The 20,198-nt window shown below is 42.9% G+C and overlaps 2 protein-coding genes across 4 annotated transcripts in view; both read left to right on the top strand.

Moving 5' to 3' along the window:
• LOC139579458 (up-regulator of cell proliferation-like) overlaps positions 1-20,198 on the top strand; it is a 584,460-nt gene that overhangs the window by 417,552 nt on the left and 146,710 nt on the right. The gene's annotated exons all lie outside the window — the stretch shown is intronic.
• The window catches only part of LOC139579469 (ecto-ADP-ribosyltransferase 4-like), a 28,866-nt gene continuing 25,806 nt past the window's right edge, over positions 17,139-20,198 (top strand). The window contains exon 1 of the mRNA XM_071408173.1: positions 17,139-17,273. The gene's annotated coding sequence lies outside the window, so the exon portion shown is untranslated. The remainder of the gene's footprint in view (positions 17,274-20,198) is intronic.

The following is a 20,198-nucleotide window of genomic DNA, read 5'->3' as shown; positions in this document are numbered from 1 at the left end:
AGTATAAAACAGGGAGGTTGTCACGCCTGCTCCCTCCCTCCAGCACTCGACGTCGCCGTTCTACCAATAACCGGTCCTGGCAACCCATATTGCATACAGATCATTGTGTACACCTGCTCCTAATCGTTAAGCACACCTGAACTTCACCACCCTGATTACTCTCCCTTCAAATAGCCCTCACAAAACTCAGTCATCACCCGTATTGGTTCTGTTTTCATGTCCAGATGCTGCTCTTGCTTTTTAATCGCTCCATGTTTTGTAACTCTCTCCGTCATTATTAAACTCACCATCTGCACCTGCTTCCTGACTCCCTGCGTCTTGTTTTATAGAATTCTGCCTCAGAAATTATGGAAGCAGATTCCAGACGGTCGAGGAACAGGGTCATCTACTCCATCAACACCACGAATGACTGGTTCTGCCGGGTACGACCATGAAGGAGGTTCTCCGCTTTCTCCACTGCCTTGACACCACCAACGAGGTTCTCCATACCTCTGATGGAGGGCCTCCTACCACGGGTCGTCACAGTGAGCCAGCCTACCCAGCCGTCCGCCCAGGTCAGAGATGCCTGACTTTCCCTTTTGGAGAAGTATGACGGCAATCCATTGAAATGCTTCCTACTCCAGTGATCCCTGTATTTCGCCTATCAGACGGGAACCCCCACCACCGAGAAGTCCAATGTTGCCACTGTCATCTCCCTGCGGACCAGACGGGCGTTGGAGTGGGCTTTGGCCGTCTGGGTCAGAGGAGAGGAGGAGCTGGGTTCCTATGAGAGGTTCAGGGCGGTCTTCGACCATCCTTCAGAGGGGGAGGTGTGACTTTTCCAATTCCTGCAGGGTGCCCAGATGGCTGCGGAGTACGCCCTCATCTTTCGGACTGTGGCAGCCTCCAGGGGATGGCTGGGATGACAACATATCCTTGGACGCTCCTCATTGTGATGGCCATCAGTCTGGATATCCTTTTTCGGGATCGTCGGTGTCCACCTCGCCACTCACTTCCATCCTTCGCTTGTCCTGAGGCAGAGCCTGAACCCACGGAGATAGGGTCACACACCTCTCCGCAGCAGAGTGGCGTCACCGTACACTGCCTGGGCCCTGTCCCTATTGCGGCTAGGAGGGGCACCAGCTTCAGTGGTGTCCGGTGAGTCCTAACCCAGGGTCCACTGGAGCAGAGGGGTGGCCCCATCACCTGTCCCTCAAGTGTTGTCTCTACAGCTACGGTACCAAGGTGGACTTTAACGACAAGGCCCTCGCCTCCTCACTGAACTTACCTAAAAAACCCTCTCCTATCATTTTCCTGTCCAAGCCCTGGATATGCGACCACTGGGATCCGGCACAATTACACACGTCACAGCACCACTCACCCTCACCGTGGGACCCAAGCACCAGGAAAGCCTCACCCGTTGTCGTGAAAATTGTCTCAAAAATATAACACTCTTACAAGAACTTGTGAATTCAATATAGGCTATAATACAATGTAGCAGAAGCTGTGGTGGTCCTAGGAACAGCCGACCCTCAGCACTGGCTCTGCTTTTATACACATATGGCATATGTGTACATCCCATATGTAAATGAAGTTACTCCCCTTAGTCCTTCTGCCACCATTATCTTTTAGTCTGAGTTCTTTGCTTGTTCACGCCCACTAACGCTCATATCTGCTTTTGGTTAGGTTATATAATGGTGGCGGGACCCTTTTCACATCCTAAAAATAATGCATTGCATGCTTATGTTTCACCTGTTGGTCATCAGTCATTTTGCTACCATCCTCCTTCCTGTATCCTTCTGACCATAGTATGTCCAGCTGTCATAAATGTACGTATGGCCTTGGTTAATGTACTCTTTGGCATGTTACCCTTTCAGAAATAGAGTATGGCCTGGGTGTCATCTTCTCTTATTGCTTAGCTCCTACACCGTACACAGTCATCCTCTGCCTCTCATGGCTACAACTCCATAACCCCACCATCTCTTGTCAAAGATGACAATCACCGCCTGGGGACCAGGATCCCGGAGGACCTGCTTTCCCGCACCCTGTGGTTCCACGTTGGTGGAGGGTCCTGTGAGTGTCCATCAAGCGGTCCTCCCGTATCGCTGGCCCCGTGTTTAGGGACATAGATGTGCACATCTGTCAGGCTCTGGAGAAGGAACCTGCTCCTGCCACCTGCCCTACAGAGCACATCTACGTCCCCACAGGGGTGAGAGATCGGCTGTTGACCTGGGCACACATCACTCGCCACTGGACACCCAGGTATCATCCGTACCATCCAATAAATACTGGTGCCCCACCTTGGCTCAGGATGTCGCCCACTATGTCAACTCATGTTCCATATGAACTCAATCCAAATCTCCCGGCACGCTTCAGCAGGTAAACTACTTCCACTTCCCGTGCCTCAGCGGACTTGGGCACATCTGTCCATAGACTTTTAAATTACTTTTCATAGACCTTTCTGATGATTTTTCCATTATGGTTGTTATTGGCAGATTCTCTAAGTCCTGCCATTTTAGCCCTCTCTCTGGTCTCACACCCGCTCTCCAGGTCGCTGAGATTCCAGCAGGTCTCCCGGGCAGTGCCTTTCCTGGGGACATCGTTTCCAACCGTGGTCCTCAATTCACGTCGCGGCTCTGGAAAGCCTTTATGAAGACGCAGGGGACCACGTTCAGCCTCACATTTGGGTACAGGCCTCAGTCTAACGGGCAGGTGGAGAGAACCAACAATGAGCTGGAGAGGTTTCTAAGGAGTCACTGCCAGTACCAGCAGGGGGAGTGGGCCCGGTTCCTTCCCTGGGAGGAAAAAGCCCAGCACTCACTTTGTCACTACTCCACCAGGCTGACTCCCTTCCAGTACATCCTGGGATATCAGTCGGCCCTGGCTCCGTGGACTCCGAGCCAGACCAAGGCCCCTGCAGTTGACGAGTGGTTCCGGCACACAGAGGAAGTGTGGAATGCCACCCACCTGAAGCTCCCGTGTAACATCCTGGTGATACCGTCTGGCTCTTTCCATCAGGAACCTCCTGCTTTGCCTGCCCTGCAGGAAGCTGAGCTGCTGGTTTGTGGGGCCCTTCTAGGTCCTCTGGAGGGTCAATGAGGTAACCTATCGTTTAAAACTCTCCACCAACTACTGGATTTCACCCTCCTTTCATGTTTCCCTCAGGCTGGTGGTTCCTGGTCCCCTGGCTAATGAGGTCCCCAGCAACACCCCTCCACCTCCCCTGGACATCGAGGGGACCCCCGCCTATGCTGTTAGGTCCCTCCTGGACTCCCGATGTCGTAGGTGTACAGTCCGGAGGAGCATTCTTGGGTGCCAGTGGCGGACATCCTGAACCTTAACATCATCCGGGATTTCGCTCCTCGCCGTCCACCTGCGGCTGGAGCCGCGCGTCGGGGGCAGAGGGTACTGTCACGCCTGCTCCCTCCGGCGCTCGACGTCGCACACCTGCTCCCCATCGTTAAGCACACCTGGACTTCAACACCACCCTGGTAGAGCCCTCAGTCATCAGGCAGTATTAATTCTGTTTTCATGTCCAGATGCTTCTCTTGTTTTGTAACTCTCCATGTCCGTTATTATTAAACTCACCATCTGCACCTGCTTCCTGCGTCTTTGTTAGAGGTGTCTTGTCCTTCTAGAGTCAATGTTACTATTAGATAAAGTAGGTGTCTTGTCCATGTTAGATAAAAACAGAGTAAGGAGAACAATGTACTAGACAAATGTCTTTAATCTAGGATGATTGAATGATTTATTGAATAAGCAGGAAATAAACAGTGTTTATGTACAGTTTGATGGAAGCACAAGAAGCAAACATACAATTTACCTTTAAACATTTACAGTGATTGCTTTACAGCAGCTATTGAATATTATACAACTTGTGTCAAATGTGTGCATTCATGCGCGCGTGTGCCTTTCTCTCCAACGTCTAGATCAGAGTACCATTCTACCAAAATATATCATCAGTCTTCTGACTATCATTAACAAACAGCAGAGAGTTCATGAATCAGCAGTGCAGAGAATGTAGCTATGAGAAGACTATTTCTCACAGATCCATTGTTGTGAAGAGGAACAATTATAGTCTCCCCACACTGCTTCGCCTGAGGAGCGGTGACTGAAATACACACAGTTCTGGGATGTACTACCAACAGGCAGTCCACTCCCCCAATACCTGAAGTAGAAACAAGAGTTAGACCATCACAGAGAATCAGTCCTACTCCTTCAGTCATTGGGGTGCTACCCATTTTCAGCTCCCCTCTCTTTCTCTGTCAAACCAATCCAGACATAACTAAGTTTAACTGGTTGGTACTTCAAACCCATTGATAAATGTCTGTTTTTGTGGCACAGAAAACATTGGTAATACAAAGTCCCCCCCTTCTCCATCACCTGTTCCATATCACTGTTTATGATCACCAGGTGTGCTCCTCTCTCCAGACAGTCCTCTCTGCTCTCCTCCCAGGATTTCCCCCCAGTAGAGAGGTAGTAACAACTGCATCCACACTTCCTCCATCCTTGAGGACAGGACCCTATAACACATTACATTTCCTTGCTTTAGTCACAATCTTTTGATACCATTTTCAATTAAATATGTATGAAGAAAACAATTAACCTGATTTTGTTTACTTCCGTCAGTGTGTGTAAAAATAAACAAGTTGTGGGTGTGTCAAGGCTTGGCCACTCACTGGCCAATCAGAACATGCTCCATGGCTAAATACAGTGCATCTGGAAAGTATTCAGACCCCTTGACCTTTTCCACATTTTGTTACGTTACAGCCTTATTCAAAAATGTATTAAATACATGTTTTTCCTCATCAATCTACACAAAACCCCAGAATGACAAAGCGAAAACAGGTTTTTATAAATTTGAGCAAATGAATAAAAAATTAAAAAACAGAAATACCTTATTTACATAAGTATTCTGACCCTTTCCCATGTGACTCGAAATGGAGCTCAGGTGCATCCTGTTTCCATTGGTCGTCTTTGGGATGTTTCTACAACCTGATTGGAGTCCACCTGTAGTAAATGAAATTGATTGGACATTATTTGGAAGGGTAAACACCTGTCTATATAAGGTCCCACATTTGACAGTGCATGAAGGATAAAAAATTAAGTCATGAGGTCGAAGGAATTGTCAATAGAGCTCCGAGACAGGATTGTGTTGAAGCACAGATCTGGGGAAGGGTATCAAGAAGTTTCTGCATTATTGAAGGTTGAAGGTCCCCAAGAACACAGTGGCCTCCATCAATCTTAAAAGGAAGAAGTTTGGAACCACAAAGACTCTTCCTAGAGCTGGCCGCCTAGCCAAACTGAGCAATCGGTAGGTAAGGGTTGTGGTCAGGGAGGTGACCAAGAACCCGATAGTCACTCTGACAGAGCTCCAAAGTTCCTCTGTGGGGAGGGGAGAACCATACAGATGAAACCAAGATTGAACTCCTTGGCCTGAATGCCAAGCGTCACATCTGGAGAAAACCTTGCACAATCCCTACGGTGAAGCACGGTGGTGGCACAATCATGCTGTGAGGCTGTTTTTCAGCGGGAGGGACTGGGAGACTAGTCTGGATCGTGGGAAAGATGAACTCTTTGGCCTGAATATATATACGTATATACAGTTGAAGTCTGAAGTTTACATACACTTAGGTTGGAGTCATTAAAACTCGTTTTTCAACCATTCCACACATTTCTTGTTAACAAACTATAGTTTTGGCAAGTCGGTTAGAACATCTACTTTGTGCATGATACAAGTAATTTTTCCAACAGTTGTTTACAGACAGACTTTTTCACTTATAATTCACTGTATCACAATTCTAGTGGGTCAGAAGTTTACATACACTAAGTTGACTGTGCCTTTAAACAGCTTGGAAAAATGCAGAAAATTATATCATGGCTTTAGAACCTTCTGAAAGGCTAATTGACATCCTTTGAGTCAATTGGAGGTGTACCTGTGGTTGTATTTCAAGGCCTACCTTCACAACCAGTGCCTCTTTGCTTGACATCATGGGAAAATCAAAAGAAATCAGCCAAGACCTCAGAAAATAAATTGTAGACCTCCACAAGTCTGGTTCATCCTTGGGAGCAATTTCCAAACGCCTGAAGGAACCACGTTCATCTGTACAAACAATAGTACGCAAGAATAAACACCATGGGACCACGCAGCCGTCACACCGCTCAGGAAGGAGATGCCTTCTGTCTCCTAGAGATGAACGTACTTTGGTGCGAAAAGTGCAAATCAATCCCAGAACAAAAGCAAAGGAGCTTGTGAAGATGCTGGAGGAAACAGGTACAAAAGTATCTATATCCACAGTAAAACGCGTCCTATATCGACATAGCCTGAAAGGCCGCTCAGCAAGGAAGAAGCCACTGCTCCAAAACCGCCTCTGGTCTGATGAAACAAAAATAGAACTGTTTGGCCATAATGACCATCATTATGTTTGGAGGAAAAAGGGGGAGACTTGCAAGCTGAAGAACACCATCCCAACCGTGAAGCACAGGGGTGGCAGCATCATGTTGTGGGGGTGCTTTGCTGCAGGAGGGACTGGTGCACTTCACAAAATAGATGGCATCATGAGGAGGAAAATTATGTGGATATATTGAAGCAACATCTCAAGACATCATTCAGGAAGTTAAAGCTTGGTCGCAAATGGGTCTTCCAAATGGACAAGAATACTTCCAAAGTTGTGGCAAAATGGCTTACGGACAACAAAGTCAAGGTATTGGAGTGGACATCATAAAGCCCTGACCTCAATTCTATAGAAAATGTGTGGGCATAACTGAAAAAGCGTGTGCGAGTAGGGAGGCCTACAAACCTGACTCAGTTACACCAGCTCTGTCAGGAGGAATGGGCCAAAATTCACCCAAATTATTGTGGGAAGCTTGTTGAAAGCTACCCAAAACGTTTGACGCAAGTTAAACAATTTAAAGGCAATGCTACCAAATACTAATTGATTGTATGTACACTGCTGACCCACTGGGAATGTCATCAAAGAAATAAAAGCTGAAATAAATCATTATCTATAATTTTTCTAACATTTCACATTCTTTAAATAAAGTAGTGATCCTAACTGACCTAAGACAGGGAATTTTTACTAGGATTAAATGTCAGTAATTTTGAAAAACTGAGTTTAAATGTATTTGGCTTAGGTGTATGTAAACTTCCGACTTATATATACTGATATACTGTACCAGTCAAAAGATCGAACACACCTACTATTTCTGGATTTTTCTTTAATTTTACATTGTAGAATAATGGTGAAGACATCAAAACTATGAAATCATCAAATCAAATCAAATGATTGTTATTTGTCACATACACATGGTTAGCAGATGTTAATGCGAGTGTAGCGAAATGCTTGTGCTTCTAGTTCCGACAATGCAGTAATAACCAACGAGTAATCTAACCTAACAATTCCACAACTACTACCTTATACACACAAGTGTAAAGGGATAAAGAATATGTACATAAAGATATATGAATGAGTGATGGTACAGAACAGCATAGGCAAGATGCAGTAGATGGTATAAAGTACAGCATATACATATGAGATGAGTAATGTAGGGTATATAAACATAAAGTGGCATAGTTTAAAGTGGCTAGTGATACATGTATTACATAAAGATGGCAAGATGCAGTAGATGATATAGAGTACAGTATATACATATACATATGAGATGAGTAATGTAGGGTATGTAAACATTATATTAAGTGGCATTGTTTAAAGTGGCTAGTGATACATTTTTACATAAATTTCCATCAATTCCCATTATTAAAGTGGCTGGAGTTGAGTCAGTATGTTGGTAGCGGCCACTAAATGTTAGTGGTGGCTGTTTAACAGTCTGATGGCCTTGAGATAGAAGCTGCTTTTCAGTCTCTCGGTCCCTGCTTTGATGCACCTGTACTGACCTCGCCTTCTGGATGATAGCGGAGTGAACAGGCAGTGGCTCGGGTGGTTGTTGTCCTTGATGATCTTTATGGCCTTCCTGTGACATCGGGTGGTGTAGGTGACCTGGAGGGCAGGTAGTTTGCCCCCGGTGATGCGTTGTGCAGACCTCACTACCCTCTGGAGAGCCTTACGGTTGTGGGCGGAGCAGTTGCCGTACCAGACGGCGATACAGCCCGACAGGATGCTCTCGATTGTGCATCTGTAGAAGTTTGTGAGTGCTTTTGGTGACAAGCCGAATTTCTTCAGCCTCCTTTTGCATTCGGTCATGTTTCCGGTCACCTTGCCCTGGTTAAAAGCAGTGGTTCGCGCTTTCAGTTTCACGCGAATGCTGCCATCAATCCACGGTTTCTGGTTTGGGAATGTTTTAATCGTTGCTGTGGGTACGACATCGTCAATGCACTTTCTAATGAAATCGCTCACCGAAATAACACATATGGAATCATGTTGTAACCAAAAAAGCTTTAAACAAATCAAAAAATATTTTATATTTGAGATTCCAGTAGCCACCCTTTGCCTTGATGACAGCTTTGCACACTCTTGGCATTCTCTCAACCAGCTTCATGAGGTAGTCACCTGGAATGCATTTCAATTAACCTGTCTTGCCCCGGGGTTCCGCTAGCGGAACCCCCCCCCACATTTCACTGAAAAGGCAGCGAAATTCAAAAATATTTTTTTGAAATATTTAACTTTCACACATTAACAAGTCCAATACAGCAAATGAAAGATAAACATCTTGTGAATCCAGCCAACATGTCCGATTTATAAAATGTTTTACAGCGAAAACACCACGTATATTTATGTTAGCCTACCACCAAATCCCAAAAAGCACAGACATTTCTTTCACAGCACAGGTACTTTCACAAAACCCCCAAATAGAGATAGAATGAATCACTAACCTTTGAAATTCTTCATCAGATGAGTCATATAACATCATGTTACACAATACATTTATGTTTTGTTCGATAATGTGCATATACAGTGGGGAGAACAAGTATTTGATACACTGCCGATTTTGCAGGTTTTCCTACTTACAAAGCATGTAGAGGTCTGTAATTTTTATCACAGGTACACTTCAACTGTGAGAGACGGAATCTAAAACAAAAATCCAGAAAATCACATTGTATGATTTTTAAGTAATTAATTTGCATTTTATTGCATGACATAAGTATTTGATACATCAGAAAAGCAGAACTTAATATTTGGTACAGAAACCTTTGTTTGCAATTACAGAGATCATACGTTTCCTGTAGTTCTTGACCAGGTTTGCACACACTGCAGCAGGGATTTTGGCCCACTCCTCCATACAGACCTTCTCCAGATCCTTCAGGTTTCGGGGCTGTCGCTGGGCAATACGGACTTTCAGCTCCCTCCAAAGATTTTCTATTGGGTTCAGGTCTGGAGACTGGCTAGGCCACTCCAGGACCTTGAGATGCTTCTTACGGAGCCACTCCTTAGTTGCCCTGGCTGTGTGTTTCGGGTCGTTGTCATGCTGGAAGACCCAGCCACGACCTATCTTCAATGCTCTTACTGAGGGAAGGAGGTTGTTGGCCAAGATCTCGCGATGCATGGCCCCATCCATCCTCCCCTCAATACGGTGCAGTCATCCTGTCCCCTTTGCAGAAAAGCATCCCCAAAGAATGATGTTTCCACCTCCAAGCTTCACGGTTAGGATGGTGTTCTTGGGGTTGTACTAATCCTTCTTCTTCCTCCAAACACGGCGAGTGGAGTTTAGACCAAAAAGCTCTATTTTTGTCTCATCAGACCACATGACCTTCTCCAATTCCTCCTCTGGATCATCCAGATGGTCATTGGCAAACTTCAGACGGGCCTGGACATGCGCTGGCTTGAGCAGGGGGACCTTGCGTGCGCTGCAGGATTTTAATCCATGACGGCGTAGTGTGTTACTAATGGTTTTCTTTGAGACTGTGGTCCCAGCTCTCTTCAGGTCATTGACCAGGTCCTGCCGTGTAGTTCTGGGCTGATGCCTCACCTTCCTCATGATCATTGATGCCCCACGAGGTGAGATCTTGCATGGAGCCCCAGACCGAGGGTGATTGACCGTCATCTTGAACTTCTTCCATTTTCTAATAATTGCGCCAACAGTTGTTGCCTTCTCACCAAGCTGCTTACCTATTGTCCTGTAGCCCATCCCAGCCTTGTGCAGGTCTACAATTTTATCCCTGATGTCCTTACACAGCTCTCTGGTCTTGGCCATTGTGGAGAGGTTGGAGTCTGTTTGATTGAGTGGGTGGACAGGTGTCTTTTATACAGGTAACGAGTTCAAACAGGTGCAGTTAATACAGGTAATGAGTGGAGAACAGGAGGGCTTCTTAAAGAAAAACTAACAGGTCTGTGAGAGCCGGAATTCTTACTGGTTGGTAGGTGATCAAATACTTATGTCATGCAATAAAATGCGAATTAATTACTTAAAAATCATACAATGTGATTTTCTGGATTTTTGTTTTAAATTCCGTCTCTCACAGTTGAAGTGTACCTATGATAAAAATTACAGACCTCTACATGCTTTGTAAGTAGGAAAACCTGCAAAATCGGCAGTGTATCAAATACTTGTTCTCCCCACTGTATATATATATATAAAACATCTCAGTTTACATTGGCGCGTTACGTGCAGTAATGTTTTGATTCCAAAACATCTGGTGATTTTGCAGAAATACTCATAATAAACATTGATAAAAGATGCAAGTGTTATTCACATAATTAAAGATAAACTTATCCTCTCTGCAACCGCTGTGTCAGATTTCAAAATAAACTTTACGGAAAAAGATTAATCTGAGAACGGCGTTTAGAGCACAATCCAGCCAAAGAAATAGTCGCCATTTTGGCGTCAACAAAAGCTACAAAAACACTATAAATATGCACTTACCTTCGAATAACTTCATCAGAAGGCACTCCCAGGATTCCCAGATCGACAGAAATGACTGAAAAGTTCCATAAAGCCCATCATTTAGCCACTTGTTGTTAGCATGTTCAGCCCAGGAATCCATTTTCATGACGCACGAGAAATCCCTCCAGACAAAAACTCAAAAAGTTCCGTTACAGGTCGTAGAAACAGGTCAAATGATGTTTGCAATCCATATTTAGTATGTGTTTTACATTAATCATCAATAAGGATCCAACCGGAGAATTTCATTGTCTGAAGAAAGAGCATTGGAACGAGAGCTCTCTCTCTCCCTCGCGCGCAAATCCAGACTGAGAATTCTGACGACCACTCACTAAAACAGCTCCTATGAGCCCCTCCTTTATAGTAGAATAATAAGACTAAAATCTAAAGACGGCGACATCTAGTGGAAGCCCAAGGCAGTGTTTGTTCAGTCATATCTAGATGGGGTACCATTTGACACTGTTTTGAAAATCGACTTCTCATTTCCTGTTTTGACCTCCTCTCAGGTTTTTGTCTGCCAAATGAGTTCTGTTATACTTACAGAAATAATTCAAACAGTTTTAGAAACTTCAGAGTGTTTTCTATACAATAGTAATAATAATATGCATGTATTACCTTCTGGGAGAGAGTAGGAGGAAATTTTGTTTGGGCACGCAATTTGTTCAAAGTGGAAACACTGCCCCCTATCCCGATGAAGTTTTAACAGGTGTACCTTGTTAAATGTTAATTTGTGGAATTGATTTCCTTCTTAATGCGTTTGAGCCAATCAGTTGTGTTGTGACAAGGTAGGGGTGGTATTCATAGATATATTTTCAGGACTCTCCATATTTTCAATCATAGTGGTGGCTGCATCATGTTATGGCTATGTTTGTAATTGTTAAGGACCTGGGAGTTTTTCAGGGTAAAAAATAAACTAAATGTAGCTAAGCACAGGCAAAATCTCAAAGGAAAACTTGGTTCAGTCTGCTTTCCACCAGACACTGGGACCTTTCAGCAGTTCAGTAATCTAAAACACAAGGCCAGATCTACACTGGAGATGCTTACCAAGAAGACAGTGAATGTTCCTGTGGCCAAATTAAAGTTTGAATTAAATCTGTTTGAAAATCTATGGCAAGTTTTGAAAATTACTGTCTTACCATGATCCCCAACATCTTGACAGAGACTGACATTTTTTTTAAATAATAATTTGCTAATATTGCACAATCCAGGTGTGCAAAGGTCTTAGAGACTTACCCAGGAAGATGCACATGTGTAATCGGTGTCAAAGTTTTCTAACATGTATTGACTCAAGGAGCGTAATATTTATGCAACAATTATATTTTTGTTATTACATTTTTATTCTTTTTTTTTCATTTGTATTCTTTTTTTAATGTAGATTGTTGACAAAAAATTACAATTAAATCCATTTGAATCCCACTGTAAGACAATAAAATGTTTAGAAATCCACAGGGTATGAACACTTTTGCAAGGCAATGTACTTAGGCCCAGTTATCGTTCACCTGCTCAGTCCCCCAGAACCATTAACACGTTACAAAATAATCAGACCATGCATAAAAATATAATATCTGGTGAAAATAAATCTTACCACAGTCTTAGAGAGTTATGTTATATTGGTTCGTTAAGACAAACGCAACAAGATGAACTGAGTGAGTATGAAATGTAAAATTGGAGTAACGTGTGCATGTGGGACAGTAGCCTACATTAATTACAGTCTACGTTACATTATGATTGCAGTAACGTGTGTTTTAAAGTCTAAACACCTCCATATTCTGTGTCAACATCAGGATATCTGTTACCTTATTTGGCTAAACAACAAGGAACTAATGCACCACCGGACGGTGGGTTCAGACAGATGGTCACATGTAGTTAACTTGGGCTGATCCAGAAAATGTGAGTGTTAGGAAAACAACAGTATGTTTAACTTTACAGTCAAGCTCAAATCGAACTGAAAGTTCAAGTTCCAAAATGCTGTACAGACTTTTTCATTGTGAATATTTTATGAAACAGGAACATTGCGTTGCTAGATGGGCAGAGTTTGAAATTTTGGGACTATCCCATTGGTTCCTGTGTACTGGGTGAGCTAAGTAAAAATTAAATAAAAAAGGAGTGAGGTCAAAGACAAAACTGATCCTAGATCAGCACTCTTACTGTAGGATGCTTTGTAAATACGGGCTTTGGTCACGTTTCCAAGGATGACACAACCCATCTACTGGTCAATTCTGATACTGCTATATTATATCTTTACTGATAAGGATACTTTTCTATCTATTAACTGAAGTGTTTTTACTGTGCTATGTCAAATTATAACTGACACCATTTAGAAGGAAAACACTGGAGTTACTAATAGTACATTAGAAGACTTAGTATTAGAGTATAGCTGACAAGTAAATTACATACCTGTATCACAGTATATACTGCAGATGTATTTCATCAGTAGAATGAACACATGGTACATACTACATGGAACAGAATGGAAGCAAACATAGAAAAAGTATGTTTTTTTTAAATGGATTAATAACTGTAAATAGTTGAATGAAAACAGTGATGTTACACAGTTATATGCACACTATAATGTAACAAATATAGACCACAGTTAGTATAGTTAGACCACAGTCAGATTCTAGTTAGACCACAGCTAGAGCCTAGCTAGACAACAGTTAGCCTAGCTAGACAACAGTTAGCCTAGTTAGACAACAGTTAGTCTAGTTAGACCACAGTTAGTCTAGTTAGACCACAGTTAGTCTAGCTAGACTACAGTTCGTCTAGTTAGACCACAGTTAGAGCCTAGTTAGACCACAGCTAGTCTAGTTAAACCACAGTTAGTCTAGTTAAACCACAGTTTAGTTAGACCGCAGTTAGAGCCTAGTTAGAACACAGTTAGTCTATTTAGACCACAGTTAGTCTAGTTAGACCACAGTCAGAGTCTAGTTACACCACAGTTAGTCTATTTCGACCACAGTTAGTCTAGTTAGACCACATTTAGAGTCCAGTTAGACCAAAGTTAGTATAGATAGACCACAGTTAGTCTAGTTAGACTTCGGTTAGAGTCCAGTTAGAGCACAGCTAGTGCCTAGTGAGAACACAGTTACTTTAGTTCGACAACAGTTAGTCTAGTTAAACCAAAGTCTAGTTACACCACAGTTAGCCTAGTTAGACCACAGTTAGTCTAGTTAAACCACAGTTAGTCTAGTTAGACCATAGTAAGAGTCTAGTTAGACCATAGTAAGAGTCTAGTTAGACCACAGTTAGAGCCTAGTTAGACCATAGTAAGAGTCTAGTTAGATCACAGTTAGTCTAGTTAGACCACAGTTAGTCTAGTTAGACCACAGTTAGAACCAAGTTACACCACAGTTAGTCTAGTTAGACCACAGTTAGAGCCTAATTAGACCACAGTAAGAGTCTAGTTAGATCACAGTTAGTCTAGTTAGACCACAGTTAGTCTAGTTAGACCACAGTAAGAGTCTAGTTAGATCACAGTTAGTCTAGTTACACCACAGTTAGAGCCTAATTAGACCACAGTAAGAGTCTAGTTAGATCACAGTTAGAGCCTAATTAGACCACAGTTAGTCTAGTTAGACCACAGTTAGAGTCTAGTTAGACCACAGTTAGAACCAAGTTACACCACAGTTAGTCTAGTTAGACCACAGTTAGTCTAGTTAGACCACAGTTAGAACCAAGTTACACCACAGTTAGTCTAGTTACACCACAGTTAGTCTAGTTAGACCACAGTTAGAACCAAGTTACACCACAGTTAGTCTAGTTACACCACAGTTAGTCTAGTTAGACCACAGTTAGTCTAGTTAGACCACAGTTAAAGTCTAGTTAGACCACAGTTAGTCTAGTTAGTCCACAGAATCTAGTTAGACCACAGTCTACTTAGGCCACAGTTAGAGTCTAGTTAGTTAAGCTACAGTTAGTCAGGTCACAGTTAGAGTCTAGTTAGTTAAGCTACAGTTAGTCAGGTCACAGTTAGAGTGTAGTTAGTTAAGCTACAGTTAGTCAGGTCACAGTTAGAGTCTAGTTAGACCACAGTTAGAGTCTAGTTAGACCACAGCTCCACTGCCCTGGGCCTGATGAATGGTGGACAAACTTCACATAGCATTGGTCTCTTGAAAGACATCAAATAAATAGTTTAATTTGGTTACAAAAAAAACAAAAAACATCTTAACTCCCACAGGGATATCCAGTGCAACTCCATTAGAGTCCAAGTTAGAGCAGTGGTTCCCAAACTTGGCATCGGGACCCTATGTGGGGTCCCCTAAAACTGAAATGAGAAAATCTGTAATCTTATCAAACAAATTAATTAATAACTTGTTTACTATTCAAATGGGTATAGAATACAACTTGTTAGTGTAAACTAAGGTCAAGTCATTATTATGTGTTGGGACAGCCTGCAGGACCTAACATTGAGAGAATATTTACTGTGCTTTCTCACACATCCAGTGTTGTTTAACACATGATCCATCCTTCCAACTCTTCAATGGGACTGCACCAGAAATGCAGTGTAATTCTGGTAGGGGAGGCCTGTGGGAGAGAGTAAAAATAAATAACAAAATGCGACTTGGCTAAAAGGTCATTTAAAAAGCAGCACTTATTAAGTGCTGATTGCTCCAGACAAACGACTCTCTCTTCTTAATTTCACTTTCATTCTCGCTCTTCCTTTCTTTTTCTCCCTCGATCACTCTGCCTCACTCACTCTGTCTCTCTCTCTCAGGTGATAAAAAGAGAGGCTGATGTAAAAGGAAGCTAAACTCATTAGTAGTGATGATGTCACAAAGACAGCGTTTCCCACTTGCAACTGGACATTCACTGCAGATAGGCTGGTTTGAAAAGGTCCCTTGTTTTGTGCTCACAAGTAGTTCAATATATAAACAATAGGGTGCTATTTAGAATGCAGGCTGAGTCAGTGGTTACCATGTCAACGCAAACTCTATCTTCCATAATCATACGGCAGACTCATTTCTCTATGCATGTTATTACAGACAGACAGGGAGGCAGACATTTATCCTAATCCTAGTCCACTCAATGCAAGACACTACTTATACACACTGAGTGGACAAAACATTAAGCACACCTGCTCTTTCAATGACATTGACTGACCGGGTGAATCCAGGTGAAAGCTATGGTCCCTTATTGATGCCACTTGAAGGGGAGGAGACAGGTTAAAGAAGGATTTTAAAGCGTTGAGACAATTGAGACATGGATTGTGTATGTGTGCCATTCAGAGGGTGAATGGGCAAGACAAAAGATTGAAGTGCTTTTGAATGGGGTATGGTAGTAGGTTCCAGGCGCACCGGTTTGAATGGGTCAAGAACTGAACGTTGCTGTGTTTTTCACGCTCAACAGTTCCCCGTGTGTATCAAGAATGGTCCACCACCCAGAGGACATCCAGCCAACTTGACACAACTATGGGAAGCATTGAAGTCTGTACTTTGTCAAGGTTTTTCTAAGGTGGCCGTGGCGTACTGTCGATTTAGGGCCAGATAGCAATGCATTTTCCTTTGTGCTTGTGTTTCCCAATAGGTAATATAGTTTTGTTTTGACTGTGTTGTAATTTGGTTTATTCTGATTGTTTGGATTTTCTGGTCCTGAGGCTTCAGTGTGTTAGTAGAACAGGTTTGTGAACTCAGCCCCAGGACCAGCTGGATGAGGGGACTGAGGCTTCAGTGTGTTAGTAGAACAGGTTTGTGAACTCAGCCCCAGGACCAGCTGGATGAGGGGACTGAGGCTTCAGTGTGTTAGTAGAACAGGTTTGTGAACTCAGCACCAGGACCAGCTGGATGAGGGGACTCAGGCTTCAGTGTGTTAGTAGAACAGGTTTGTGAACTCAGCCCCAGGACCAGCTGGATGAGGGGACTGAGGCTTCAGTGTGTTAGTAGAACAGGTTTGTGAACTCAGCCCCAGGACCAGCTGGATGAGGGGACTGAGGCTTCCGTGTGTTAGTAGAACAGGTTTGTGAACTCAGCCCCAGGACCAGCTGGATGAGGGGACTGAGGCTTCAGTGTGTTAGTAGAACAGGTTTGTGAACTCAAAACTGAATTGCTATTTTTTTTGTTTTTATTATTAGTGGATATTGACCTAATTCTGCCCTGCATGCATTATTTGTCGTTATAATCTTTACATGTAGGGGCATCTTACAGAACTCTCTCTCTCTCTCTCTTTCTCTCTCTCTCTCTCTCTCTCTCTCTCTCAATTTGCTTTATTGGCATTCGTATATTGGAGATTAAGTGATAGTGATACACTGACATTGTAAGATCTGGAGTGAGTCAGCAATGTAGTCTGGCAGCAACTCAACCCAGGATTTCCAAGAAATTGCATGACTGACTAGAAAGGGAACGCCTTCAAGATAAGGGTGACCAATCACTTTGTGAAGTACAACACCCTGCATCGCTATAAAGCGTCAGCTGCATCTCCGCTTGTAGACATACGCTTCTAGATACCCAACTCAACAGGCAAAGGTAAGGACGTCTATAAAATTACACTTACAAGGAAAAAGCCTGAACCACATTCTTGTTGCATGTTTTGGTATTACAAATGGGTGTTCTTTCCAAATTGACATTCAAAAAGGAAGTATGACAAAGTTTAATATCTGTGAATAATTTAGAAAGACTGCATATGCAATTTATTTTATACAAACCTTCTATAATATGTTTATTGTAACAATAGTAACTAATGACTATGTCATTAGTAAATATAGGCATTATGATGTAGGCATTATGATATAGTCATTATGATGTAGGCATGATGATGTAGGCATTATGATGTAGGCATTATGATGTAGGCATTACGATCTAGGCATTATGATGTAGTCCTTACGATCTAGGCATTACGATGTAGGCATGATGATGTAGACATGATGAAGTAGACATGATGATGTAGGCATTACGATCTAGGCATTACGATCTAGGCATTATGATGTAGGTATTATGATGTAGGCATTATGATGTAGGTATTATAATGTAGACATTATGATGTAGGCATTATGCACATTCCTAAAGCGGGACAAATAGGGACTTAAATATTTAATACACATTCTGCACTTCTAATGATGTCTGGCAATGAATTCAATCATTTGAAGCCTGGAGTATTAAAGCTCTCTTACCACTTCAGTGCTAGAATCATTCATTGAAACAAAAACAATAATCTGCATAGCTGATATTTTGGTGCTGTCGGAGGTGTGTAACTGCGTTGAAGCTGTCAAATCAGTGAGGTATACCTTATAGCCTACCTCAGCCAGTGAAGTTATTTTTATTGGACTAGGCTTGGAAAAAAATGGACTCCAATTAAGCCCTCTTTTTGTTTGTGAAGTCAAATTAAAATAAAGATGATTGTTGACATGAATTACTCGACTGGTGTATGTTTTCTCTATCTGTTGCTATGCGCCACTTATATAACAAGTTAGCTATATTTTCAGCACCAGGCGCTGTTCACCTGCCATTGAATGCGCTGCTGTTGCAGCCTTACGTTTCAGCACCACAAAATGGTCCGCTGCCTGCTTTATTAGTTGACTGTCTCCTGCATTCTCTCTCCACATGTTAAAATGTATTTGAGTATACCAGAAGTACATTAATTTCTAATGGTACGCATTGCGTTGCAGTTGCAGTTCGCTCTGTGTGGGGCAAACTCCCCCCAATATTTTTTAGATGCCAGCAAAGCCACTACACAACAAAACACAACATTAAACAATACATGAATTGCACTATAACTGTGACAAACGGTGCCCACAAACTGTTGGAGCTTACACAAAGCTGTCCCAACAGCAGAGTCCCAACAGCAATCCCAACACTTTACCACTGCTACACCTGACTATCAATACATTAATGAGCTAAGACCGACATATAACTATTTGTCCAGCACTTTTTAAATGTACAGCGACAGAATCTAGAACATGGGCCGTTCTTACAGTTTTCTCCCTGTACAAGTCAGAACCGTAGGATAAATAAAGGGGGGATATAAACAGGCAATGAAAGTTCTTACAATATTCTATGATGACATTTCTCTAAAACAGGCTATAGGCTACATGTGAACCACCAAATCAGAACAGTAGGCTAAGTTATGAGGGAGAAAGGGACCAAATTATTAGGGTGCGGTACATTGGCTACTAACAGCTTACTACACAACATACACTTAGCATTACTTTCTTAGCTACAGTATACATATCTCCCTGGCATATTGCATCATTTATGCAGCAGCATACAAGACATTTTTGGACTCACAATGTGCTGTGCTCACTTGAACAGGAAGGTGGCGCGGCGGTCCTACTTGTGGGCTTTAGAAAGATGCCCGATTTGGAATTCCGAGTTAGATGACCATTCAAAATGATTTTCCATATTTTCCCAGTCGAATCAAGTTTTATCCGAGTTCCCAGTTGTCTTGAACTCACTGCAGTCTGAGATTTCCCAGTTCTGAGTTTCCAGTTGTTTTGAACGAGGCAGACCAGCATGGCCAATGTATTCGACTTTTCTGGCCCATGGCGTTTTTCGTGATGTCCAATTAATAGCCCCTTTTTCGTGATATCCAATTAATGGCCCCTTTTTCGTGATATCCAATTGATAGCCCCTTTTTCGTGATATCCAATTGATAGCCCCTTTTTCGTGATATCCAATTGCTAGTTACGATCTTGTCTCATCGCTGCAACTCCCCTACGGACTCGGCGAAGGTCAATAACCAAGCTGCACTGCTTCTTGACTCACTGCTCACTTCATCTGGAAGCCAGCCGCACCAATATGTCGGAGGAAACAGTCGACCTGACGACCGAAGCCAGCTTACAGGAGCCTGCCCCGCCTCAAGGAGTTGCTAGAGCACGATGAGGACATCCCGGCCGGCCAAACCCTCCCCTAATCCAGACGGCGCTGGGCCAATTGTGCGCCGCCTCATGGGTCTCCTGGTCACAGCCGGCTGAAACAGCCTGAGATCAAACCCGGGGCGGCAGCACTCATTGTTGAATTTGCGATTTCCAACTTGTTGTGTAATGTTTATGTCCAATGGCCGATGAGCAGTGATACGTTTTATCTATAATTTCTCTTCATATGACAAGAATTGAAAAGGAATTACCAGTAGATTGCCGACTTGATGCATGATCATGACTGCTTGTCTAGCTCGTTAGTTGTATGAAGTATGAAGTTGACATGATTAGTCCAATCAAAGCTACCGTAGATGTAGGGATTTTGGTAATTTTATCTGTGGCCAATGACCTTGAGCCTTCTTGGATGGGCAGCACCCAAGGGGCTTGAATTTTCGAGCTCTACCCGATTTAGGGGTGACGTAGTGTCCCCATGAGTGACAGAACACTGAGCAAATCACGGCGCAACTAGAGAACATTACCAACCCCTAAGCTCTGTATTTTCCGTACACGTATTAATGCCAAAATAATAAAATAGAGA

Source organism: Salvelinus alpinus, chromosome 6 (assembly GCF_045679555.1).
Source record: "Salvelinus alpinus chromosome 6, SLU_Salpinus.1, whole genome shotgun sequence".
Classification (NCBI taxonomy): domain Eukaryota; kingdom Metazoa; phylum Chordata; class Actinopteri; order Salmoniformes; family Salmonidae; genus Salvelinus; species Salvelinus alpinus.
Note: the sequence above shows the minus strand (reverse complement) of the source record. Positions and strands in the feature narration are given on the sequence as shown.